Source organism: Carex rostrata, chromosome 1 (assembly GCF_964058835.1).
Source record: "Carex rostrata chromosome 1, lpCarRost1.2, whole genome shotgun sequence".
Classification (NCBI taxonomy): domain Eukaryota; kingdom Viridiplantae; phylum Streptophyta; class Magnoliopsida; order Poales; family Cyperaceae; genus Carex; species Carex rostrata.
The window spans coordinates 10,433,758-10,458,416 of NC_135918.1; the positions used below are offsets into that span (position 1 = coordinate 10,433,758).

Genomic DNA, 24,659 nt, shown 5'->3' on the forward strand with positions numbered 1-24,659 from the left:
ATCAAGTTGTGCTTCTCAGCTCAGCTGCCGCGGACTCCTCCATTCCAATACTCGCTCAGATTCCTTTAAAATTCCACAAGAAAAGCCCTTAAACTGAAATACAACAAAAAGTGAAATCAGTTGAATGGGACGATAAAACAGAAATAACTAACAAGTCACGGCCAAGTCAACTTTAGTTGTCTTCTACGGGTCAGGTACCCGAAACTGCACATCTAATGAGAAGCAAGCACACAGGCCACCAATTCCTAAGCTATCTAATGCAATAGAAAGAAGGTACAAAAAAGTAAACAACAATAATTGAAACGTACCTTTCATAAAATCTGGCAAGAAGAATACCTGAATCAAACCAAAAAGATTTGCAGTTTAGTTACCTTCAAAATGAATGTCATCAAGTTGTACTTCTCAGCTCAGCTGCCGCGGACTCCTCCTTCCAATATACTCGCTCAGATTCCTTCAAAATTCCACAAGAAAAGCCCTTAAACTGAAATACAACAAAACGTGAAATCAGTTGAATGGGACGATAAAACAGAAATAACTAACAGGTCACGGCCAAGTCAACTTTAGTTGACTTCTACGGGTCAGGTACCCGAAACTGCACATCTAATGAGAAGCAAGCACACAGGACACCAATTCCTAAGCTATCTAAAGCAATAGAAAGAAGGTACAAAAAAGTAAACAACAATAATTGAAACGTACCTTTCATAAACTCTGAAAAGAAGAATACCTGAATCAAACCAAACAGATTTGCAGTTTAGTTACCTTCAAAATCAATGCCATCAAGTTGTGCTTCTCAGCTCAGCTGCCGCGGACTCCTCCCTTCGAATACTCACTCAGATTCCTTCAAAATTCCACAAGAAAAGCCCTTAAACTAAAATTCAACAAAAAGTGAAATCAGTTGAATGGCACGATAAAACAGAAATAACTAACAAGTCACGGCCAAGTCAAATTTAGTTGACTTCTACGGGTCAGGTACCCGAAATTGCACATCTAATGAGAAGCAAGCACACAGGCCACCAATTCCTAAGCTATCTAGTGCAATAGAAAGAAGGTACAAAAAAGTAAACAACAATAATTGAAACGTACCTTTCATAAACTCTGACAAGAAAAATAACTGAATCAAACCAAACAGATTTGCAGTTTAGTTACCTTCAAAATGAATGCCATCATGTGGTGCTTCTCAGCTCAGCTGACGCGGACTCCTCCTTTCCAATACTCGCTCAGATTCCTTTAAAATTCCACAAGAAAAGTCCTTAAACTGAAATACAGTAAAACGTGAAATCAGTTGAATGGGAAGATAAAACAGAAATAACTAACAAGTCACGGCCAAGTCAACTTTAGTTGACTTCTACGGGTCAGGTACCCGAAACTGCACATCTAATGAGAAGCAAGCACACAGGACACCAATTCCTAAGCTATCTAATGCAATAGAAAGAAGGTACAAAAAAGTAAACAACAATAATTGAAACGTACCTTTCATAAAATCTGGCAAGAAGAATACCTGAATCAAACCAAAAAGATTTGCAGTTTAGTTACCTTCAAAATGAATGTCATCAAGTTGTACTTCTCAGCTCAGCTGCCGCGGACTCCTCCTTCCAATATACTCGCTCAGATTCCTTCAAAATTCCACAAGAAAAGCCCTTAAACTGAAATACAACAAAACGTGAAATCAGTTGAATGGGACGATAAAACAGAAATAACTAACAGGTCACGGCCAAGTCAACTTTAGTTGACTTCTACGGGTCAGGTACCCGAAACTGCACATCTAATGAGAAGCAAGCACACAGGACACCAATTCCTAAGCTATCTAAAGCAATAGAAAGAAGGTACAAAAAAGTAAACAACAATAATTGAAACGTACCTTTCATAAACTCTGACAAGAAGAATACCTGAATCAAACCAAACAGATTTGCAGTTTAGTTACCTTCAAAATCAATGCCATCAAGTTGTGCTTCTCAGCTCAGCTGCCGCGGACTCCTCCCTTCGAATACTCACTCAGATTCCTTCAAAATTCCACAAGAAAAGCCCTTAAACTAAAATTCAACAAAAAGTGAAATCAGTTGAATGGCACGATAAAACAGAAATAACTAACAAGTCACGGCCAAGTCAAATTTAGTTGACTTCTACGGGTCAGGTACCCGAAATTGCACATCTAATGAGAAGCAAGCACACAGGCCACCAATTCCTAAGCTATCTAGTGCAATAGAAAGAAGGTACAAAAAAGTAAACAACAATAATTGAAACGTACCTTTCATAAACTCTGACAAGAAAAATAACTGAATCAAACCAAACAGATTTGCAGTTTAGTTACCTTCAAAATGAATGCCATCATGTGGTGCTTCTCAGCTCAGCTGACGCGGACTCCTCCTTTCCAATACTCGCTCAGATTCCTTTAAAATTCCACAAGAAAAGTCCTTAAACTGAAATACAGTAAAACGTGAAATCAGTTGAATGGGAAGATAAAACAGAAATAACTAACAAGTCACGGCCAAGTCAACTTTAGTTGACTTCTACGGGTCAGGTACCCGAAACTGCACATCTAATGAGAAGCAAGCACACAGGACACCAATTCCTAAGCTATCAAATGCAATAGAAAGAAGGTACAAAAAAGTAAACAACAATAATTGAAACGTACCTTTCATAAAATCTGGCAAGAAGAATACCTGAATCAAACCAAAAAGATTTGCAGTTTAGTTACCTTCAAAATGAATGTCATCAAGTTGTACTTCTCAGCTCAGCTGCCGCGGACTCCTCCTTCCAATATACTCGCTCAGATTCCTTCAAAATTCCACGAGAAAAGCCCTTAAACTGAAATACAACAAAACGTGAAATCAGTTGAATGGGATGATAAAACAGAAATAACTAACAAGTCACGGCCAAGTCAACTTTAGTTGACTTCTACGGGTCAGGTACCCGAAACTGCACATCTAATGAGAAGCAAGCACACAGGACACCAATTCCTAAGCTATCTAATGCAATAGAAAGAAGGTACAAAAAAGTAAACAACAATAATTGAAACGTACCTTTCATAAAATCTGGCAAGAAGAATACCTGAATCAAACCAAAAAGATTTGCAGTTTAGTTACCTTCAAAATGAATGTCATCAAGTTGTACTTCTCAGCTCAGCTGCCGCGGACTCCTCCTTCCAATATACTCGCTCAGATTCCTTCAAAATTCCACAAGAAAAGCCCTTAAACTGAAATACAACAAAACGTGAAATCAGTTGAATGGGACGATAAAACAGAAATAACTAACAGGTCACGGCCAAGTCAACTTTAGTTGACTTCTACGGGTCAGGTACCCGAAACTGCACATCTAATGAGAAGCAAGCACACAGGACACCAATTCCTAAGCTATCTAAAGCAATAGAAAGAAGGTACAAAAAAGTAAACAACAATAATTGAAACGTACCTTTCATAAACTCTGACAAGAAGAATACCTGAATCAAACCAAACAGATTTGCAGTTTAGTTACCTTCAAAATCAATGCCATCAAGTTGTGCTTCTCAGCTCAGCTGCCGCGGACTCCTCCCTTCGAATACTCACTCAGATTCCTTCAAAATTCCACAAGAAAAGCCCTTAAACTAAAATTCAACAAAAAGTGAAATCAGTTGAATGGCACGATAAAACAGAAATAACTAACAAGTCACGGCCAAGTCAAATTTAGTTGACTTCTACGGGTCAGGTACCCGAAATTGCACATCTAATGAGAAGCAAGCACACAGGCCACCAATTCCTAAGCTATCTAGTGCAATAGAAAGAAGGTACAAAAAAGTAAACAACAATAATTGAAACGTACCTTTCATAAACTCTGACAAGAAAAATAACTGAATCAAACCAAACAGATTTGCAGTTTAGTTACCTTCAAAATGAATGCCATCATGTGGTGCTTCTCAGCTCAGCTGACGCGGACTCCTCCTTTCCAATACTCGCTCAGATTCCTTTAAAATTCCACAAGAAAAGTCCTTAAACTGAAATACAGTAAAACGTGAAATCAGTTGAATGGGAAGATAAAACAGAAATAACTAACAAGTCACGGCCAAGTCAACTTTAGTTGACTTCTACGGGTCAGGTACCCGAAACTGCACATCTAATGAGAAGCAAGCACACAGGACACCAATTCCTAAGCTATCTAATGCAATAGAAAGAAGGTACAAAAAAGTAAACAACAATAATTGAAACGTACCTTTCATAAAATCTGGCAAGAAGAATACCTGAATCAAACCAAAAAGATTTGCAGTTTAGTTACCTTCAAAATGAATGTCATCAAGTTGTACTTCTCAGCTCAGCTGCCGCGGACTCCTCCTTCCAATATACTCGCTCAGATTCCTTCAAAATTCCACAAGAAAAGCCCTTAAACTGAAATACAACAAAACGTGAAATCAGTTGAATGGGACGATAAAACAGAAATAACTAACAGGTCACGGCCAAGTCAACTTTAGTTGACTTCTACGGGTCAGGTACCCGAAACTGCACATCTAATGAGAAGCAAGCACACAGGACACCAATTCCTAAGCTATCTAAAGCAATAGAAAGAAGGTACAAAAAAGTAAACAACAATAATTGAAACGTACCTTTCATAAACTCTGACAAGAAGAATACCTGAATCAAACCAAACAGATTTGCAGTTTAGTTACCTTCAAAATCAATGCCATCAAGTTGTGCTTCTCAGCTCAGCTGCCGCGGACTCCTCCCTTCGAATACTCACTCAGATTCCTTCAAAATTCCACAAGAAAAGCCCTTAAACTAAAATTCAACAAAAAGTGAAATCAGTTGAATGGCACGATAAAACAGAAATAACTAACAAGTCACGGCCAAGTCAAATTTAGTTGACTTCTACGGGTCAGGTACCCGAAATTGCACATCTAATGAGAAGCAAGCACACAGGCCACCAATTCCTAAGCTATCTAGTGCAATAGAAAGAAGGTACAAAAAAGTAAACAACAATAATTGAAACGTACCTTTCATAAACTCTGACAAGAAAAATAACTGAATCAAACCAAACAGATTTGCAGTTTAGTTACCTTCAAAATGAATGCCATCATGTGGTGCTTCTCAGCTCAGCTGACGCGGACTCCTCCTTTCCAATACTCGCTCAGATTCCTTTAAAATTCCACAAGAAAAGTCCTTAAACTGAAATACAGTAAAACGTGAAATCAGTTGAATGGGAAGATAAAACAGAAATAACTAACAAGTCACGGCCAAGTCAACTTTAGTTGACTTCTACGGGTCAGGTACCCGAAACTGCACATCTAATGAGAAGCAAGCACACAGGACACCAATTCCTAAGCTATCAAATGCAATAGAAAGAAGGTACAAAAAAGTAAACAACAATAATTGAAACGTACCTTTCATAAAATCTGGCAAGAAGAATACCTGAATCAAACCAAAAAGATTTGCAGTTTAGTTACCTTCAAAATGAATGTCATCAAGTTGTACTTCTCAGCTCAGCTGCCGCGGACTCCTCCTTCCAATATACTCGCTCAGATTCCTTCAAAATTCCACAAGAAAAGCCCTTAAACTGAAATACAACAAAACGTGAAATCAGTTGAATGGGACGATAAAACAGAAATAACTAACAGGTCACGGCCAAGTCAACTTTAGTTGACTTCTACGGGTCAGGTACCCGAAACTGCACATCTAATGAGAAGCAAGCACACAGGACACCAATTCCTAAGCTATCTAAAGCAATAGAAAGAAGGTACAAAAAAGTAAACAACAATAATTGAAACGTACCTTTCATAAACTCTGACAAGAAGAATACCTGAATCAAACCAAACAGATTTGCAGTTTAGTTACCTTCAAAATCAATGCCATCAAGTTGTGCTTCTCAGCTCAGCTGCCGCGGACTCCTCCCTTCGAATACTCACTCAGATTCCTTCAAAATTCCACAAGAAAAGCCCTTAAACTAAAATTCAACAAAAAGTGAAATCAGTTGAATGGCACGATAAAACAGAAATAACTAACAAGTCACGGCCAAGTCAAATTTAGTTGACTTCTACGGGTCAGGTACCCGAAATTGCACATCTAATGAGAAGCAAGCACACAGGCCACCAATTCCTAAGCTATCTAGTGCAATAGAAAGAAGGTACAAAAAAGTAAACAACAATAATTGAAACGTACCTTTCATAAACTCTGACAAGAAAAATAACTGAATCAAACCAAACAGATTTGCAGTTTAGTTACCTTCAAAATGAATGCCATCATGTGGTGCTTCTCAGCTCAGCTGACGCGGACTCCTCCTTTCCAATACTCGCTCAGATTCCTTTAAAATTCCACAAGAAAAGTCCTTAAACTGAAATACAGCAAAACGTGAAATCAGTTGAATGGGAAGATAAAACAGAAATAACTAACAAGTCACGGCCAAGTCAACTTTAGTTGACTTCTACGGGTCAGGTACCCGAAACTGCACATCTAATGAGAAGCAAGCACACAGGACACCAATTCCTAAGCTATCTAATGCAATAGAAAGAAGGTACAAAAAAGTAAACAACAATAATTGAAACGTACCTTTCATAAAATCTGGCAAGAAGAATACCTGAATCAAACCAAAAAGATTTGCAGTTTAGTTACCTTCAAAATGAATGTCATCAAGTTGTACTTCTCAGCTCAGCTGCCGCGGACTCCTCCTTCCAATATACTCGCTCAGATTCCTTCAAAATTCCACGAGAAAAGCCCTTAAACTGAAATACAACAAAACGTGAAATCAGTTGAATGGGATGATAAAACAGAAATAACTAACAGGTCACGGCCAAGTCAACTTTAGTTGACTTCTACGGGTCATGTACCCGAAACTGCACATCTAATGAGAAGCAAGCACACAGGACACCAATTCCTAAGCTATCTAATGCAATAGAAAGAAGGTACAAAAAAGTAAGCCACAATAATTGAAACGTACCTTTCATAAACTCTTACAAGAAGAATACCTGAATCAAACCAAACAGATTTGCAGTTTAGTTACCTTCAAAATCAATGTCATCAAGTTGTGCTTCTCAGCTCAGCTGCCGCGGACTCCTCCATTCCAATACTCGCTCAGATTCCTTTAAAATTCCACAAGAAAAGCCCTTAAACTGAAATACAACAAAAAGTGAAATCAGTTGAATGGGACGATAAAACAGAAATAACTAACAAGTCACGGCCAAGTCAACTTTAGTTGTCTTCTACGGGTCAGGTACCCGAAACTGCACATCTAATGAGAAGCAAGCACACAGGCCACCAATTCCTAAGCTATCTAATGCAATAGAAAGAAGGTACAAAAAAGTAAACAACAATAATTGAAACGTACCTTTCATAAAATCTGGCAAGAAGAATACCTGAATCAAACCAAAAAGATTTGCAGTTTAGTTACCTTCAAAATGAATGTCATCAAGTTGTACTTCTCAGCTCAGCTGCCGCGGACTCCTCCTTCCAATATACTCGCTCAGATTCCTTCAAAATTCCACAAGAAAAGCCCTTAAACTGAAATACAACAAAACGTGAAATCAGTTGAATGGGACGATAAAACAGAAATAACTAACAGGTCACGGCCAAGTCAACTTTAGTTGACTTCTACGGGTCAGGTACCCGAAACTGCACATCTAATGAGAAGCAAGCACACAGGACACCAATTCCTAAGCTATCTAAAGCAATAGAAAGAAGGTACAAAAAAGTAAACAACAATAATTGAAACGTACCTTTCATAAACTCTGAAAAGAAGAATACCTGAATCAAACCAAACAGATTTGCAGTTTAGTTACCTTCAAAATCAATGCCATCAAGTTGTGCTTCTCAGCTCAGCTGCCGCGGACTCCTCCCTTCGAATACTCACTCAGATTCCTTCAAAATTCCACAAGAAAAGCCCTTAAACTAAAATTCAACAAAAAGTGAAATCAGTTGAATGGCACGATAAAACAGAAATAACTAACAAGTCACGGCCAAGTCAAATTTAGTTGACTTCTACGGGTCAGGTACCCGAAATTGCACATCTAATGAGAAGCAAGCACACAGGCCACCAATTCCTAAGCTATCTAGTGCAATAGAAAGAAGGTACAAAAAAGTAAACAACAATAATTGAAACGTACCTTTCATAAACTCTGACAAGAAAAATAACTGAATCAAACCAAACAGATTTGCAGTTTAGTTACCTTCAAAATGAATGCCATCATGTGGTGCTTCTCAGCTCAGCTGACGCGGACTCCTCCTTTCCAATACTCGCTCAGATTCCTTTAAAATTCCACAAGAAAAGTCCTTAAACTGAAATACAGTAAAACGTGAAATCAGTTGAATGGGAAGATAAAACAGAAATAACTAACAAGTCACGGCCAAGTCAACTTTAGTTGACTTCTACGGGTCAGGTACCCGAAACTGCACATCTAATGAGAAGCAAGCACACAGGACACCAATTCCTAAGCTATCTAATGCAATAGAAAGAAGGTACAAAAAAGTAAACAACAATAATTGAAACGTACCTTTCATAAAATCTGGCAAGAAGAATACCTGAATCAAACCAAAAAGATTTGCAGTTTAGTTACCTTCAAAATGAATGTCATCAAGTTGTACTTCTCAGCTCAGCTGCCGCGGACTCCTCCTTCCAATATACTCGCTCAGATTCCTTCAAAATTCCACAAGAAAAGCCCTTAAACTGAAATACAACAAAACGTGAAATCAGTTGAATGGGACGATAAAACAGAAATAACTAACAGGTCACGGCCAAGTCAACTTTAGTTGACTTCTACGGGTCAGGTACCCGAAACTGCACATCTAATGAGAAGCAAGCACACAGGACACCAATTCCTAAGCTATCTAAAGCAATAGAAAGAAGGTACAAAAAAGTAAACAACAATAATTGAAACGTACCTTTCATAAACTCTGAAAAGAAGAATACCTGAATCAAACCAAACAGATTTGCAGTTTAGTTACCTTCAAAATCAATGCCATCAAGTTGTGCTTCTCAGCTCAGCTGCCGCGGACTCCTCCCTTCGAATACTCACTCAGATTCCTTCAAAATTCCACAAGAAAAGCCCTTAAACTAAAATTCAACAAAAAGTGAAATCAGTTGAATGGCACGATAAAACAGAAATAACTAACAAGTCACGGCCAAGTCAAATTTAGTTGACTTCTACGGGTCAGGTACCCGAAATTGCACATCTAATGAGAAGCAAGCACACAGGCCACCAATTCCTAAGCTATCTAGTGCAATAGAAAGAAGGTACAAAAAAGTAAACAATAATAATTGAAACGTACCTTTCATAAACTCTGACAAGAAAAATAACTGAATCAAACCAAACAGATTTGCAGTTTAGTTACCTTCAAAATGAATGCCATCATGTGGTGCTTCTCAGCTCAGCTGACGCGGACTCCTCCTTTCCAATACTCGCTCAGATTCCTTTAAAATTCCACAAGAAAAGTCCTTAAACTGAAATACAGTAAAACGTGAAATCAGTTGAATGGGAAGATAAAACAGAAATAACTAACAAGTCACGGCCAAGTCAACTTTAGTTGACTTCTACGGGTCAGGTACCCGAAACTGCACATCTAATGAGAAGCAAGCACACAGGACACCAATTCCTAAGCTATCTAATGCAATAGAAAGAAGGTACAAAAAAGTAAACAACAATAATTGAAACGTACCTTTCATAAAATCTGGCAAGAAGAATACCTGAATCAAACCAAAAAGATTTGCAGTTTAGTTACCTTCAAAATGAATGTCATCAAGTTGTACTTCTCAGCTCAGCTGCCGCGGACTCCTCCTTCCAATATACTCGCTCAGATTCCTTCAAAATTCCACAAGAAAAGCCCTTAAACTGAAATACAACAAAACGTGAAATCAGTTGAATGGGACGATAAAACAGAAATAACTAACAGGTCACGGCCAAGTCAACTTTAGTTGACTTCTACGGGTCAGGTACCCGAAACTGCACATCTAATGAGAAGCAAGCACACAGGACACCAATTCCTAAGCTATCTAAAGCAATAGAAAGAAGGTACAAAAAAGTAAACAACAATAATTGAAACGTACCTTTCATAAACTCTGACAAGAAGAATACCTGAATCAAACCAAACAGATTTGCAGTTTAGTTACCTTCAAAATCAATGCCATCAAGTTGTGCTTCTCAGCTCAGCTGCCGCGGACTCCTCCCTTCGAATACTCACTCAGATTCCTTCAAAATTCCACAAGAAAAGCCCTTAAACTAAAATTCAACAAAAAGTGAAATCAGTTGAATGGCACGATAAAACAGAAATAACTAACAAGTCACGGCCAAGTCAAATTTAGTTGACTTCTACGGGTCAGGTACCCGAAATTGCACATCTAATGAGAAGCAAGCACACAGGCCACCAATTCCTAAGCTATCTAGTGCAATAGAAAGAAGGTACAAAAAAGTAAACAACAATAATTGAAACGTACCTTTCATAAACTCTGACAAGAAAAATAACTGAATCAAACCAAACAGATTTGCAGTTTAGTTACCTTCAAAATGAATGCCATCATGTGGTGCTTCTCAGCTCAGCTGACGCGGACTCCTCCTTTCCAATACTCGCTCAGATTCCTTTAAAATTCCACAAGAAAAGTCCTTAAACTGAAATACAGTAAAACGTGAAATCAGTTGAATGGGAAGATAAAACAGAAATAACTAACAAGTCACGGCCAAGTCAACTTTAGTTGACTTCTACGGGTCAGGTACCCGAAACTGCACATCTAATGAGAAGCAAGCACACAGGACACCAATTCCTAAGCTATCTAATGCAATAGAAAGAAGGTACAAAAAAGTAAACAACAATAATTGAAACGTACCTTTCATAAAATCTGGCAAGAAGAATACCTGAATCAAACCAAAAAGATTTGCAGTTTAGTTACCTTCAAAATGAATGTCATCAAGTTGTACTTCTCAGCTCAGCTGCCGCGGACTCCTCCTTCCAATATACTCGCTCAGATTCCTTCAAAATTCCACAAGAAAAGCCCTTAAACTGAAATACAACAAAACGTGAAATCAGTTGAATGGGACGATAAAACAGAAATAACTAACAGGTCACGGCCAAGTCAACTTTAGTTGACTTCTACGGGTCAGGTACCCGAAACTGCACATCTAATGAGAAGCAAGCACACAGGACACCAATTCCTAAGCTATCTAAAGCAATAGAAAGAAGGTACAAAAAAGTAAACAACAATAATTGAAACGTACCTTTCATAAACTCTGAAAAGAAGAATACCTGAATCAAACCAAACAGATTTGCAGTTTAGTTACCTTCAAAATCAATGCCATCAAGTTGTGCTTCTCAGCTCAGCTGCCGCGGACTCCTCCCTTCGAATACTCACTCAGATTCCTTCAAAATTCCACAAGAAAAGCCCTTAAACTAAAATTCAACAAAAAGTGAAATCAGTTGAATGGCACGATAAAACAGAAATAACTAACAAGTCACGGCCAAGTCAAATTTAGTTGACTTCTACGGGTCAGGTACCCGAAATTGCACATCTAATGAGAAGCAAGCACACAGGCCACCAATTCCTAAGCTATCTAGTGCAATAGAAAGAAGGTACAAAAAAGTAAATAACAATAATTGAAACGTACCTTTCATAAACTCTGACAAGAAAAATAACTGAATCAAACCAAACAGATTTGCAGTTTAGTTACCTTCAAAATGAATGCCATCATGTGGTGCTTCTCAGCTCAGCTGACGCGGACTCCTCCTTTCCAATACTCGCTCAGATTCCTTTAAAATTCCACAAGAAAAGTCCTTAAACTGAAATACAGTAAAACGTGAAATCAGTTGAATGGGAAGATAAAACAGAAATAACTAACAAGTCACGGCCAAGTCAACTTTAGTTGACTTCTACGGGTCAGGTACCCGAAACTGCACATCTAATGAGAAGCAAGCACACAGGACACCAATTCCTAAGCTATCTAATGCAATAGAAAGAAGGTACAAAAAAGTAAACAACAATAATTGAAACGTACCTTTCATAAAATCTGGCAAGAAGAATACCTGAATCAAACCAAAAAGATTTGCAGTTTAGTTACCTTCAAAATGAATGTCATCAAGTTGTACTTCTCAGCTCAGCTGCCGCGGACTCCTCCTTCCAATATACTCGCTCAGATTCCTTCAAAATTCCACAAGAAAAGCCCTTAAACTGAAATACAACAAAACGTGAAATCAGTTGAATGGGACGATAAAACAGAAATAACTAACAGGTCACGGCCAAGTCAACTTTAGTTGACTTCTACGGGTCAGGTACCCGAAACTGCACATCTAATGAGAAGCAAGCACACAGGACACCAATTCCTAAGCTATCTAAAGCAATAGAAAGAAGGTACAAAAAAGTAAACAACAATAATTGAAACGTACCTTTCATAAACTCTGACAAGAAGAATACCTGAATCAAACCAAACAGATTTGCAGTTTAGTTACCTTCAAAATCAATGCCATCAAGTTGTGCTTCTCAGCTCAGCTGCCGCGGACTCCTCCCTTCGAATACTCACTCAGATTCCTTCAAAATTCCACAAGAAAAGCCCTTAAACTAAAATTCAACAAAAAGTGAAATCAGTTGAATGGCACGATAAAACAGAAATAACTAACAAGTCACGGCCAAGTCAAATTTAGTTGACTTCTACGGGTCAGGTACCCGAAATTGCACATCTAATGAGAAGCAAGCACACAGGCCACCAATTCCTAAGCTATCTAGTGCAATAGAAAGAAGGTACAAAAAAGTAAACAACAATAATTGAAACGTACCTTTCATAAACTCTGACAAGAAAAATAACTGAATCAAACCAAACAGATTTGCAGTTTAGTTACCTTCAAAATGAATGCCATCATGTGGTGCTTCTCAGCTCAGCTGACGCGGACTCCTCCTTTCCAATACTCGCTCAGATTCCTTTAAAATTCCACAAGAAAAGTCCTTAAACTGAAATACAGCAAAACGTGAAATCAGTTGAATGGGAAGATAAAACAGAAATAACTAACAAGTCACGGCCAAGTCAACTTTAGTTGACTTCTACGGGTCAGGTACCCGAAACTGCACATCTAATGAGAAGCAAGCACACAGGACACCAATTCCTAAGCTATCTAATGCAATAGAAAGAAGGTACAAAAAAGTAAACAACAATAATTGAAACGTACCTTTCATAAAATCTGGCAAGAAGAATACCTGAATCAAACCAAAAAGATTTGCAGTTTAGTTACCTTCAAAATGAATGTCATCAAGTTGTACTTCTCAGCTCAGCTGCCGCGGACTCCTCCTTCCAATATACTCGCTCAGATTCCTTCAAAATTCCACGAGAAAAGCCCTTAAACTGAAATACAACAAAACGTGAAATCAGTTGAATGTGATGATAAAACAGAAATAACTAACAGGTCACGGCCAAGTCAACTTTAGTTGACTTCTACGGGTCATGTACCCGAAACTGCACATCTAATGAGAAGCAAGCACACAGGACACCAATTCCTAAGCTATCTAATGCAATAGAAAGAAGGTACAAAAAAGTAAGCCACAATAATTGAAACGTACCTTTCATAAACTCTTACAAGAAGAATACCTGAATCAAACCAAACAGATTTGCAGTTTAGTTACCTTCAAAATCAATGTCATCAAGTTGTGCTTCTCAGCTCAGCTGCCGCGGACTCCTCCATTCCAATACTCGCTCAGATTCCTTTAAAATTCCACAAGAAAAGCCCTTAAACTGAAATACAACAAAAAGTGAAATCAGTTGAATGGGACGATAAAACAGAAATAACTAACAAGTCACGGCCAAGTCAACTTTAGTTGTCTTCTACGGGTCAGGTACCCGAAACTGCACATCTAATGAGAAGCAAGCACACAGGCCACCAATTCCTAAGCTATCTAATGCAATAGAAAGAAGGTACAAAAAAGTAAACAACAATAATTGAAACGTACCTTTCATAAAATCTGGCAAGAAGAATACCTGAATCAAACCAAAAAGATTTGCAGTTTAGTTACCTTCAAAATGAATGTCATCAAGTTGTACTTCTCAGCTCAGCTGCCGCGGACTCCTCCTTCCAATATACTCGCTCAGATTCCTTCAAAATTCCACAAGAAAAGCCCTTAAACTGAAATACAACAAAACGTGAAATCAGTTGAATGGGATGATAAAACAGAAATAACTAACAGGTCACGGCCAAGTCAACTTTAGTTGACTTCTACGGGTCAGGTACCCGAAACTGCACATCTAATGAGAAGCAAGCACACAGGACACCAATTCCTAAGCTATCTAATGCAATAGAAAGAAGGTACAAAAAAGTAAGCCACAATAATTGAAACGTACCTTTCATAAACTCTTACAAGAAGAATACCTGAATCAAACCAAACAGATTTGCAGTTTAGTTACCTTCAAAATCAATGTCATCAAGTTGTGCTTCTCAGCTCAGCTGCCGCGGACTCCTCCCTTCCAATACTCGCTCAGATTCCTTTAAAATTCCACAAGAAAGACCTTAACCTGAAATACAACAAAAAGTGAAATCAGTTGAATGGGACGATAAAACAGAAATAACTAACAAGTCACGGCCAAGTCAACTTTAGTTGTCTTCTACGGGTCAGGTACCCGAAACTGCACATCTAATGAGAAGCAAGCACACAGGCCACCAATTCCTAAGCTATCTAATGCAATAGAAAGAAGGTACAAAAAAGTAAACAACAATAATTGAAACGTACCTTTCATAAACTCTGACAAGAAGAATACCTGAATCAAACCAAACAGATTTGCAGTTTAGTTACCTTCAAAATCAATGCCATCAAGTTGTGCTTCTCAGCTCAGCTGCCGCGGACTCTTCCCTTCGAATACTCACTCAGATTCCTTCAAAATTCCACAAGAAAAGCCCTTAAACTAAAATACAACAAAAAGTGAAATCAGTTGAATGGCACGATAAAACAGAAATAAATAACAAGTCACGGCCAAGTCAAATTTAGTTGACTTCTACGGGTCAGGTACCCAAAAGTGCACATCTAATGAGAAGCAAGCACACAGGCCACCAATTCCTAAGCTATCTAGTGCAATAGAAAGAAGGTACAAAAAAGTAAACAACAATAATTGAAACGTACCTTTCATAAACTCTGACAAGAAAAATAACTGAATCAAACCAAACAGATTTGCAGTTTAGTTACCTTCAAAATGAATGCCATCATGTTGTGCTTCTCAGCTCAGCTGACGCGGACTCCTCCGTTCCAATACTCGCTCAGATTCCTTTAAAATTCCACAAGAAAAGTCCTTAAACTGAAATACAGCAAAACGTGAAATCAGTTGAATGGGAAGATAAAACAGAAATAACTAACAAGTCACGGCCAAGTCAACTTTAGTTGACTTCTACGGGTCAGGTACCCGAAACTGCACATCTAATGAGAAGCAAGCACACAGGACACCAATTCCTAAGCTATCTAATGCAATAGAAAGAAGGTACAAAAAAGTAAGCCACAATAATTGAAACGTACCTTTCATAAACTCTTACGAGAAGAATACCTGAATCAAACCAAACAGATTTGCAGTTTAGTTACCTTCAAAATCTATGTCATCAAGTTGTGCTTCTCAGCTCAGCTGCAGCGGACTCCACCATTCCAATACTCAATCAGATTCCTTTAAAATTCCACAAGAAAACCCCTTAAACTGAAATACACAAAAAAGTGAAATCAGTTGAATGGGACGATAAAACAGAAATAACTAACAAGTCACGGCCAAGTCAACTTTAGTTGACTTCTACGGGTCAGGTACCCGAAACTGCACATCTAATGAGAAGCAAGCACACAGGACACCAATTCCTAAGCTATCTAATGCAATAGAAAGAAGGTACAAAAAAGTAAGCCACAATAATTGAAACGTACCTTTCATAAACTCTGACAAGAAGAATACCTGAATCAAACCAAACAGATTTGCAGTTTAGTTACCTTCAAAATCAATGCCATCAAGTTGTGCTTCTCAGCTCAGCTGCCGCGGACTCCTCCCTTCCAATACTCGCTCAGATTCCTTCATAATTCCACAAGAAAAGCCCTTAAACTGAAATACAACAAAAAGTGAAATCAGTTGAATGGGACGATAAAACAGAAATAACTAACAAGTCACGGCCAAGTCAACTTTAGTTGACTTCTACGGTTCAGGTACACGAAACTGCACATCTAATGAGAAGCAAGCACACAGGCCACCAATTCCTAAGCTATCTAATGCAATAGAAAGAAGGTACAAAAAAGTAAACAACAATAATTGAAACGTACATTTCATAAACTCTGACAAGAAGAATACCTGAATCAAACCAAACAGATTTGCAGTTTAGTTACCTTCAAAATCAATGCCATCAAGTTGTGCTTCTCAGCTCGGCTAACGCGGACTCCTCCCTTCCAATACTCGCTCAGATTCCTTCAAAATTCCACAAGAAAAGCCCTTAAACTGAAATACAACAAAAAGTGAAATCAGTTGAATGGGACGATAAAACAGAAATAACTAACAAGTCACGGCCAAGTCTACTTTAGTTGACTTCTACGGGTCAGGTACCCGAAACTGCACATCTAATGAGAAGCAAGCACACAGGACACCAATTCCATAGCTATCTAATGCAATAGAAAGAAGGTACAAAAAAGTAAGCCACAATAATTGAAACGTACCTTTCATAAACTCTTACAAGAAGAATACCTGAATCAAACCAAACAAATTTGCAGTTTAGTTACCTTCAAAATCTATGTCATCAAGTTGTGCTTCTCAGCTCAGCTGCAGCGGACTCCACCCTTCCAATACTCGCTCAGATTCCTTTAAAATTCCACAAGAAAACCCCTTAAACTGAAATACACAAAAAAGTGAAATCAGTTGAATGGGACGATAAAACAAAAATAACTAACAAGTCACGGCCAAGTCAACTTTAGTTGACTTCTACGGGCCAGGTACACGAAACTGCACATCTAATGAGAAGCAAGCACACAGGCCACCAATTCCTAAGCTATCTAATGCAATAGAAAGAAGGTACAAAAAAGTAAGCCACAATAATTGAAACGTAAATTTCATAAACTCTGACAAGAAGAATACCTGAATCAAACCAAACAGATTTGCAGTTTAGTTACCTTCAAAATCAATGCCATCAAGTTGTGCTTCTCAGCTCGGCTGACGCGGACTCCTCCCTTCCAATACTCGCTCAGATTCCTTCAAAATTCCACAAGAAAAGCCCTTAAACTGAAATACAACAAAAAGTGAAATCAGTTGAATGGGACGATAAAACAGGAAATAACTAACAAGTCACGGCCAAGTCAAATTTAGTTGACTTCTACGGTTCAGGTACACGAAACTGCACATCTAATGAGAAGCAAGCACACAGGCCACCAATTCCTAAGCTATCTAATGCAATAGAAAGAAGGTACAAAAAAGTAAGCCACAATAATTGAAACGTAAATTTCATAAACTCTGACAAGAAGAATACCTGAATCAAACCAAACAGATTTGCAGTTTAGTTACCTTCAAAATCAATGCCATCAAGTTGTGCTTCTCAGCTCGGCTGCCGCGGACTCCTCCCTTCCAATACTCGCTCAGATTCCTTCAAAATTCCACAAGAAAAGCCCTTAAACTGAAATACAACAAAAAGTGAAATCAGTTGAATGGGACGATAAAACAGAAATAACTAACAAGTCACGGCCAAGTCAACTTTAGTTGACTTCTACGGGTCAGGTACCCGAAACTACATATCTAATGAGATGCAAGCACTCAGGCCACCAATTCCTAAGCTATCTAATGCAATAGAAAGAAGGTAAAAAAAAGTAAACAACAATAATTGAAACGTACCTTTCATAAACTCTGCCAAGAAAAATAACTGAATCAAACCAAACAGATTTGCAGTTTAGTTACCTTCAAAATGAATGCCATCATGTTGTGCTTCTCAGCTCAGCTGACGCGGACTCCTCCGTTCCAATACTCGCTCAGATTCCTTTAAAATTCCACAAGAAAAGTCCTTAAACTGAAATACAGCAAAACGTGAAATCAGTTGAATGGGAAGATAAAACAGAAATAACTAACAAGTCACGGCCAAGTCAACTTTAGTTGACTTCTACGGGTCAGGTACCCGAAACTGCACATCTAATGAGAAGCAAGCACACAGGACACCAATTCCTAAGCTATCTAATGCAATAGAAAGAAGGTACAAAAAAGTAAGCCACAATAATTGAAACGTACCTTTCATAAACTCTTACGAGAAGAATACCTGAATCAAACCAAACAGATTTGCAGTTTAGTTACCTTCAAAATCTATGTCATCAAGTTGTGCTTCTCAGCTCAGCTGCAGCGGACTCCACCCTTCCAATACTCGCTCAGATTCCTTTAAAATTCCACAAGAAAACCCCTTAAACTGAAATACACAAAAAAGTGAAATCAGTTGAATGGGACGATAAAACAGAAATAACTAACAAGTCACGGCCAAGTCAACTTTAGTTGACTTCTACGGGTCAGGTACCCGAAACTGCACATCTAATGAGAAGCAAGCACACAGGACACCAATTCCTAAGCTATCTAATGCAATAGAAAGAAGGTACAAAAAAGTAAGCCACAATAATTGAAACGTACCTTTCATAAACTCTGACAAGAAGAATACCTGAATCAAACCAAACAGATTTGCAGTTTAGTTACCTTCAAAATCAATGCCATCAAGTTGTGCTTCTCAGCTCAGCTGCCGCGGACTCCTCCCTTCCAATACTCGCTCAGATTCCTTCATAATTCCACAAGAAAAGCCCTTAAACTGAAATACAACAAAAAGTGAAATCAGTTGAATGGGACGATAAAACAGGAAATAACTAACAAGTCACGGCCAAGTCAACTTTAGTTGACTTCTACGGTTCAGGTACACGAAACTGCACATCTAATGAGAAGCAAGCACACAGGCCACCAATTCCTAAGCTATCTAATGCAATAGAAAGAAGGTACAAAAAAGTAAGCCACAATAATTGAAACGTAAATTTCATAAACTCTGACGAGAAGAATACCTGAATCAAACCAAACAGATTTGCAGTTTAGTTACCTTCAAAATCAATGCCATCAAGTTGTGCTTCTCAGCTCGGCTGCCGCGGACTCCTCCCTTCCAATACTCGCTCAGATTCCTTCAAAATTCCACAAGAAAAGCCCTTAAACTGAAATACAACAAAAAGTGAAATCAGTTGAATGGGACGATAAAACAGAAATAACTAACAAGTCACGGCCAAGTCAACTTTAGTTGACTTCTACGGGTCAGGTACCCGAAACTGCACATCTAATGAGAAGCAAGCACACAGGACACCAATTCCTTAGCTATCTAATGCAATAGAAAGAAGGTACAAAAAAGTAAGCCACAATAATTGAAACGTACCTTTCATAAACTCTTACAAGAAGAATACCTGAATCAAACCAAACAGATTTGCAGTTTAGTTACCTTCAAAATCAATGCCATCAAGTTGTGCTTCTCAGCTCAGCTGCCGCGGACTCCTCCCTTCGAAATATTTCATCTGCTTTCTTCAAAATTCCGCAAGAAATGCCCTTAAATTAAAATACAACAAAAAGTGAAATCAGTTGCATGGGATGATAAAAAAGAAATAACTAACAAGTCACGGCCAAGTCAACTTTAGTTGACTTCTACGGGTCAGGTACACGAAACTGCAAATCTAATGGGAAGGAAGCACACATGCCAGCAATTCCTCAGCTATCTAATGCAATAGAGAGAAGTCAAAAAAAATAAACAACAATAATTGAAACGTACCTTTTATAAAATATGGATAGAAGAATATCTGAATTAAACCAAACAGATTTGCAGTTTAGTTACCTTCAAAATCAATGCCATCAAGTTGTGCTTCTCAGCTCAGCTGCCGCGGACTCCTTTTAAAATATTCGCTCAGCTTCTTTCAAAATTTCACAAGAAAAGCCTTTAAACTAAAATATAACAAAAAGTGAAATCAGTTGAGTGGGATGATAAAACAGAAATAACTAACAGGTCACGACCAAGTCAACTTTAGTTGACTTCTACGAGTGAGGTACACGAAACTGCATATCTAATGAGAAGCAAGCACACAGGCCAGCAATTCCTAAGATATCTAATGCAATAGAAAGAAAGTAAAAAAAAGTAAACAACAATAATTGAAACGTACCTTTTATAAACTCTGACAAGAAGAATACCTGAATCAAACCAAACAGATTTGCAGTTTAGTTACCTTCAAAATTAATGCCATCAAGTTGTGTTTCTCAGCTCAGCTGCCGCGGACTCCACCTTTCCAATACTCGCTCAGATTCCTTCAAAATTCCACAAGAAAAGCCCTAAAACTGAAATGCAACAAAACGTGAAATCAGTTGAATGGGATGATAAAACAGAAATAACTAACAAGTCACGGCCAAGTCAACTTTAGTTGACTTCTACGGGTCAGGTACCCGAAACTGCACATCTAATGAGAAGCAAGCACACAGGCCACCAATTCCTAAGCTATCTACTGCAATAGAAAGAAGGTACAAAAAAGTAAACAAAAATAATTGAAATGTACCTTTCATAAACTCTAACAAGAAGAATACCTGAATCAAACCAAACAGATTTGCAGTTTAGTTACCTTCAAAATCAATCCCATCAAGTTGTGCTTCTCATCTCACGTGCCGCGGACTCCTCCCTTGAAATATTCCCTCTGCTTCCTTCAAAATTCTGCAAGAAATGCCCTTAAATTAAAATACAACAAAAAGTGAAATCAGTTGCATGTGATGATAAAACAGAAATAACTAACAAGTCACGGCCAAGTCAACTTTAGTTGACTTCTACGGGTCAGGTACACGAAACTGCACATCTAATGAGAAGCAAGCACACAGGCCACCAATTCTTAAGCTATCTAATGCAATAGAAAGAAGGTACAAAAAAGTAAACAACAATAATTGAAACGTAACTTTCATAAACTCTGACAAGAAGAATACCTGAATCAAACCAAACAGATTTGCAGTTTAGTTACCTTCAAAATCAATGCCATCAAGTTGTGCTTCTCAGCTCAGCTGCCGCGGACTCCTCCCTTCCAATACTCGCTCAGATTCCTTCAAAATTACACAAGAAAAGCCCTTAAACTGAAATACAACAAAAAGTGAAATCAGTTGAATGGGATGATAAAACAGAAATAACTAACAGGTCACGGCCAAGTCAACTTTAGGTGACTTCTACCGGTCAGGTACACGAAACTGCACATCTAATGAGAAGCAAGCACACAGGCCACCAATTCCTAAGCTATCTAATGCAATAGAAAGAAGGTACAAAAAAGTAAACAACAATAATTGAAACGTACCTTTCATAAACTCTGACAAGAAGAATACCTGAATCAAACCAATCAGATTTGCAGTTTAGTTACTTTTAAAATCAATGCAATCAAGTTGTGCTTCTCAGCTCACGTGCCGCGGACTCCTCCCTTGAAATATTCCCTCAACTTCCTTAAAAATGACACAAGAAAAACCCTTTAATTAAAATACAACAAAAAGTGAATTCAGTTGCATGAGATGATAAAACAGAAATAACTAACAAATCACGGTCAAGTCAGCTTTAGCTGACTTCTACCGGTCAGGTGCACGAAACTGCACATCTAATGGGAAGCAAGCACACAGGCCAGTAATTCCTTAGCTATCTAATACAATAGAAATAATGTAAATAAAAGTAAACAACATGGCATATAATTAATGTAGTAATGATACTTGAGTAACCTAGAATTATATGATACAAGAAAATTACAAATCAATGTATACCTGGAAGATGACCAACTTCGCATCATATCTCTGTCCCATTTTTTTAAATATTGAGCCAAAAGAGCAATCTGCTGAATCAGAAAAAAAATATTTACTTGACTTAAAAGGAAAAAAAAATGCTTCCCCGACTTGCAAACTAAAACTAATACAAATGACGTACCACTCGAGAAGAGATGACATTCAATTGACAAGGCCTATTCAAGGTAATCAACTTCACATTGGCAAATTCTTCACCTAGTATAACATACGGATAGCAATTAGAGCAATTAGAAGTTAATCACATTGAATCATAGGGTGCAACCTAAATTGAGTTGTCGAATTTACATTTGTTTTATCGCTTCTTGAATTTATATTTGAATCATACGGTGCAATTAGAGCAAATTCTATTCGTTTTATCACTTATTGGCTGATATTTATTTAGCATAGGGTGCAAATAATCTAAATTGAGTTGTTGAATTTAAATTGATTTATACTATGTAAAAGTGCCAAAATTTTGAGTCAGTAATAATTTCTAATTACTAGTAAATGAAAATACAATATAATGTACCTTACTCTATGGTCATAGGTTCAGATTGAAGACTGAAAAGATTAGTTGTTCAAGCTATTAAACAAATTTATAGAAGTTATTAAAATATTTATAAAATTAGCATTTGTTGAAAAAAAAATATAAAACATAAACTTTATCTTTACCTGAAATCTCAATGTCCTTTATAACAAGTACAAATATTTAAAAAATATATTAATTACCTAAGAGAAGTATGGGAAAGAGATAAGATAAAAAGGATCAGTACAAATTCCAATAGCAAATTAGTTCTAAAAGGAAGCAAAACCGATTGTGAAATGTATCTGTACCAGCCAATTTTTTTTTACCTAATTGAACTACACTTAACAGAATTTGTTCAAAAATCTTACTAACTAGATGCATGCCTCGCTTTGCTTCGGTATCGGGTGTTGAGGCGAAAAAGAAAAATAAAAGATAGTTAGAAAGCGAGAACAATTGTACTGAGATATAACTAAAACTATATCACAAAGTATTAGATTATTATGCTACCTGAGATAAATTAACATCAACTTATCAGTTGTGTTTGGAATTGGAAGATGGATAAGCACTATGCTATATTGCTATGAGATAGCATGCTAACTTTTGTTACTATACTGCCAAACACAACTATTTTGTACAATGTTTTATCAAAAATGATTTCAAGTGTTTTGAACACAACAATATTTCTAATTAACAAAATATGTGAAATTGTTTGTATGATGATACAATATTCACTTTCTTCTCTTGCTTTGCTCCTTTTACTGCTGTAAAATGGAGAAATAAACGTGTTAGTTTGTTTTGTGGAGTGCAAGTAATGTAACAGGATATTTGGATTTTAGCATGCTTTTAATATTTGTATAAAATGTGTTTGTTTCCTTTTTATGCCTTGGTTGCGGAAGTACAACAAATGTTGAATAAGTGTGTACGAATATAGTGAACTATCATATCATTATGCTAATGGTGTTGCTATTGCTTTGGCTAAGCAAAATGCAAAGTAAAAATGGTACCATAGTTTGAAGGTTATTTCTGTCAACAAAAATTTCACAGAAAGCATTATGTTTTTACAATTAATATCAAATTTCATTTCAGTGAATGTCAAAAGAAAAGTGCCATGAAGGAAATTGGTTCACATTTTTTTTTTTAAATAAATAATTGGTGCATGTAAGAACATAAATTCCTATTTGGCCTATTTTCATTTTAAGAAAACATAAGAGTGAAGAAAGGGAAATAAACCAGAGAGTTGTATTTTAAACAAAATGAATATAAGCAAGCATACCTTGTAGTTTGCTGTACTTGATCAGATATCAAATGGCTTTCTGGTGGTCTATTAAATAGATAAACTTTCTGATTGCCCCCCTGTTGGAAAGAGAATTGTCACGGAGGAAGTTGGTTGATGTTCTTTCTTTTCCATGTATCAAAGAAAAGAGTGTATGCCATTTCCTATTTCGAATTCAAAAAGTCTTCAGTTAGTCATGAAAGATATGTCTAATCTGGTTTAACATAGACTTGCCCAGTATAGACTTGTTACACATAAACCCCTATGTGGGCTATATTTTATTTTTTAAGTATAAGAATAAAAAAGGGAAATAAATTAAAACATTTGTTTGATTTGTTTATAGCAGTCCTATGCTCCATTTCCTTGTGTTCCTATTGTGGTCTACAATGTTTTGTTGCTTTGTTCTGTAGGCTCTCTATCGAATCGGGTATTACAACGAACAGTTAATGTGCAAGGAGTAAGAAATTTCAATAAATGAATAAAGTGCATAAGAAAATGAAAGAAAAACAATTACCTAAGTGACCTCTTGAACCGCCATTAACCCAAAATAAAAAGGCCTAACCTACCCAACTGGTCCAATTGCAAATAGGGCAAGGCACAGAGTTGGAAATTGTAACTTTGCAGGCGAATGACCTCGCATGGAAAAAGCATAAGAGAAGAAAAAAATTTTGAGCATAATCAATGAAACCCTAAATTGGGCGACATAAGAGAGGCAAACAATAAGAAACAAAAATACCTTAAGATAGAATAGCAATATAGAGGAGAGAAAATTGCACAATGGTTCAACTGCTAGCAGTAGTGAACAACTGGCCTAAGCGACTCTTGTGGAAGCAATATTGTAAACCATGATCCTAATCAGCTGATTAAAAAAAAATGCAACAATAGATTTCAGAAATCTTACCAATAGAGCAAGTAAAGGTCAGCGAGAACACGACTATGCTGAAGGAGAAGAGAGGTAGACCTTTGGAATTGTTGGGCTAGCGAGAGTGTCGATGACTAAGCTGAAGGACGAGAGAAGTAAAGCTTTAGTAAATAACAGAAATCAAAAGAATAATATTCAAGATCATTAGATTAGAAAATCACATCAGACCAGTCAACATCATACCAGGTTTAAGATTGAATGTTCGAGATTCTGAAAATGTAGGAATAATACAATATTGTTATAAATAGAT

The 24,659-nt window shown here is 37.3% G+C and overlaps 2 long non-coding RNA genes across 2 annotated transcripts; both read right to left on the reverse strand.

Annotated features, from left to right (window-relative positions):
* Positions 1 to 21,596: 21,596 nt before the first annotated feature.
* On the reverse strand, positions 21,597 to 22,383 carry LOC144566076 (uncharacterized). The gene is made up of 3 exons (XR_013515112.1): positions 22,361 to 22,383; positions 21,831 to 21,904; positions 21,597 to 21,738 (listed from the first exon to the last, which is right to left on the reverse strand). It is a non-coding gene; the product is annotated as an uncharacterized LOC144566076 (long non-coding RNA).
* Positions 22,384 to 22,913: 530 nt separating this feature from the next.
* Positions 22,914 to 24,656, reverse strand: LOC144566083 (uncharacterized). The gene is made up of 4 exons (XR_013515113.1): positions 24,389 to 24,656; positions 24,002 to 24,120; positions 23,488 to 23,651; positions 22,914 to 22,975 (listed from the first exon to the last, which is right to left on the reverse strand). It is a non-coding gene; the product is annotated as an uncharacterized LOC144566083 (long non-coding RNA).
* Positions 24,657 to 24,659: the final 3 nt, after the last annotated feature.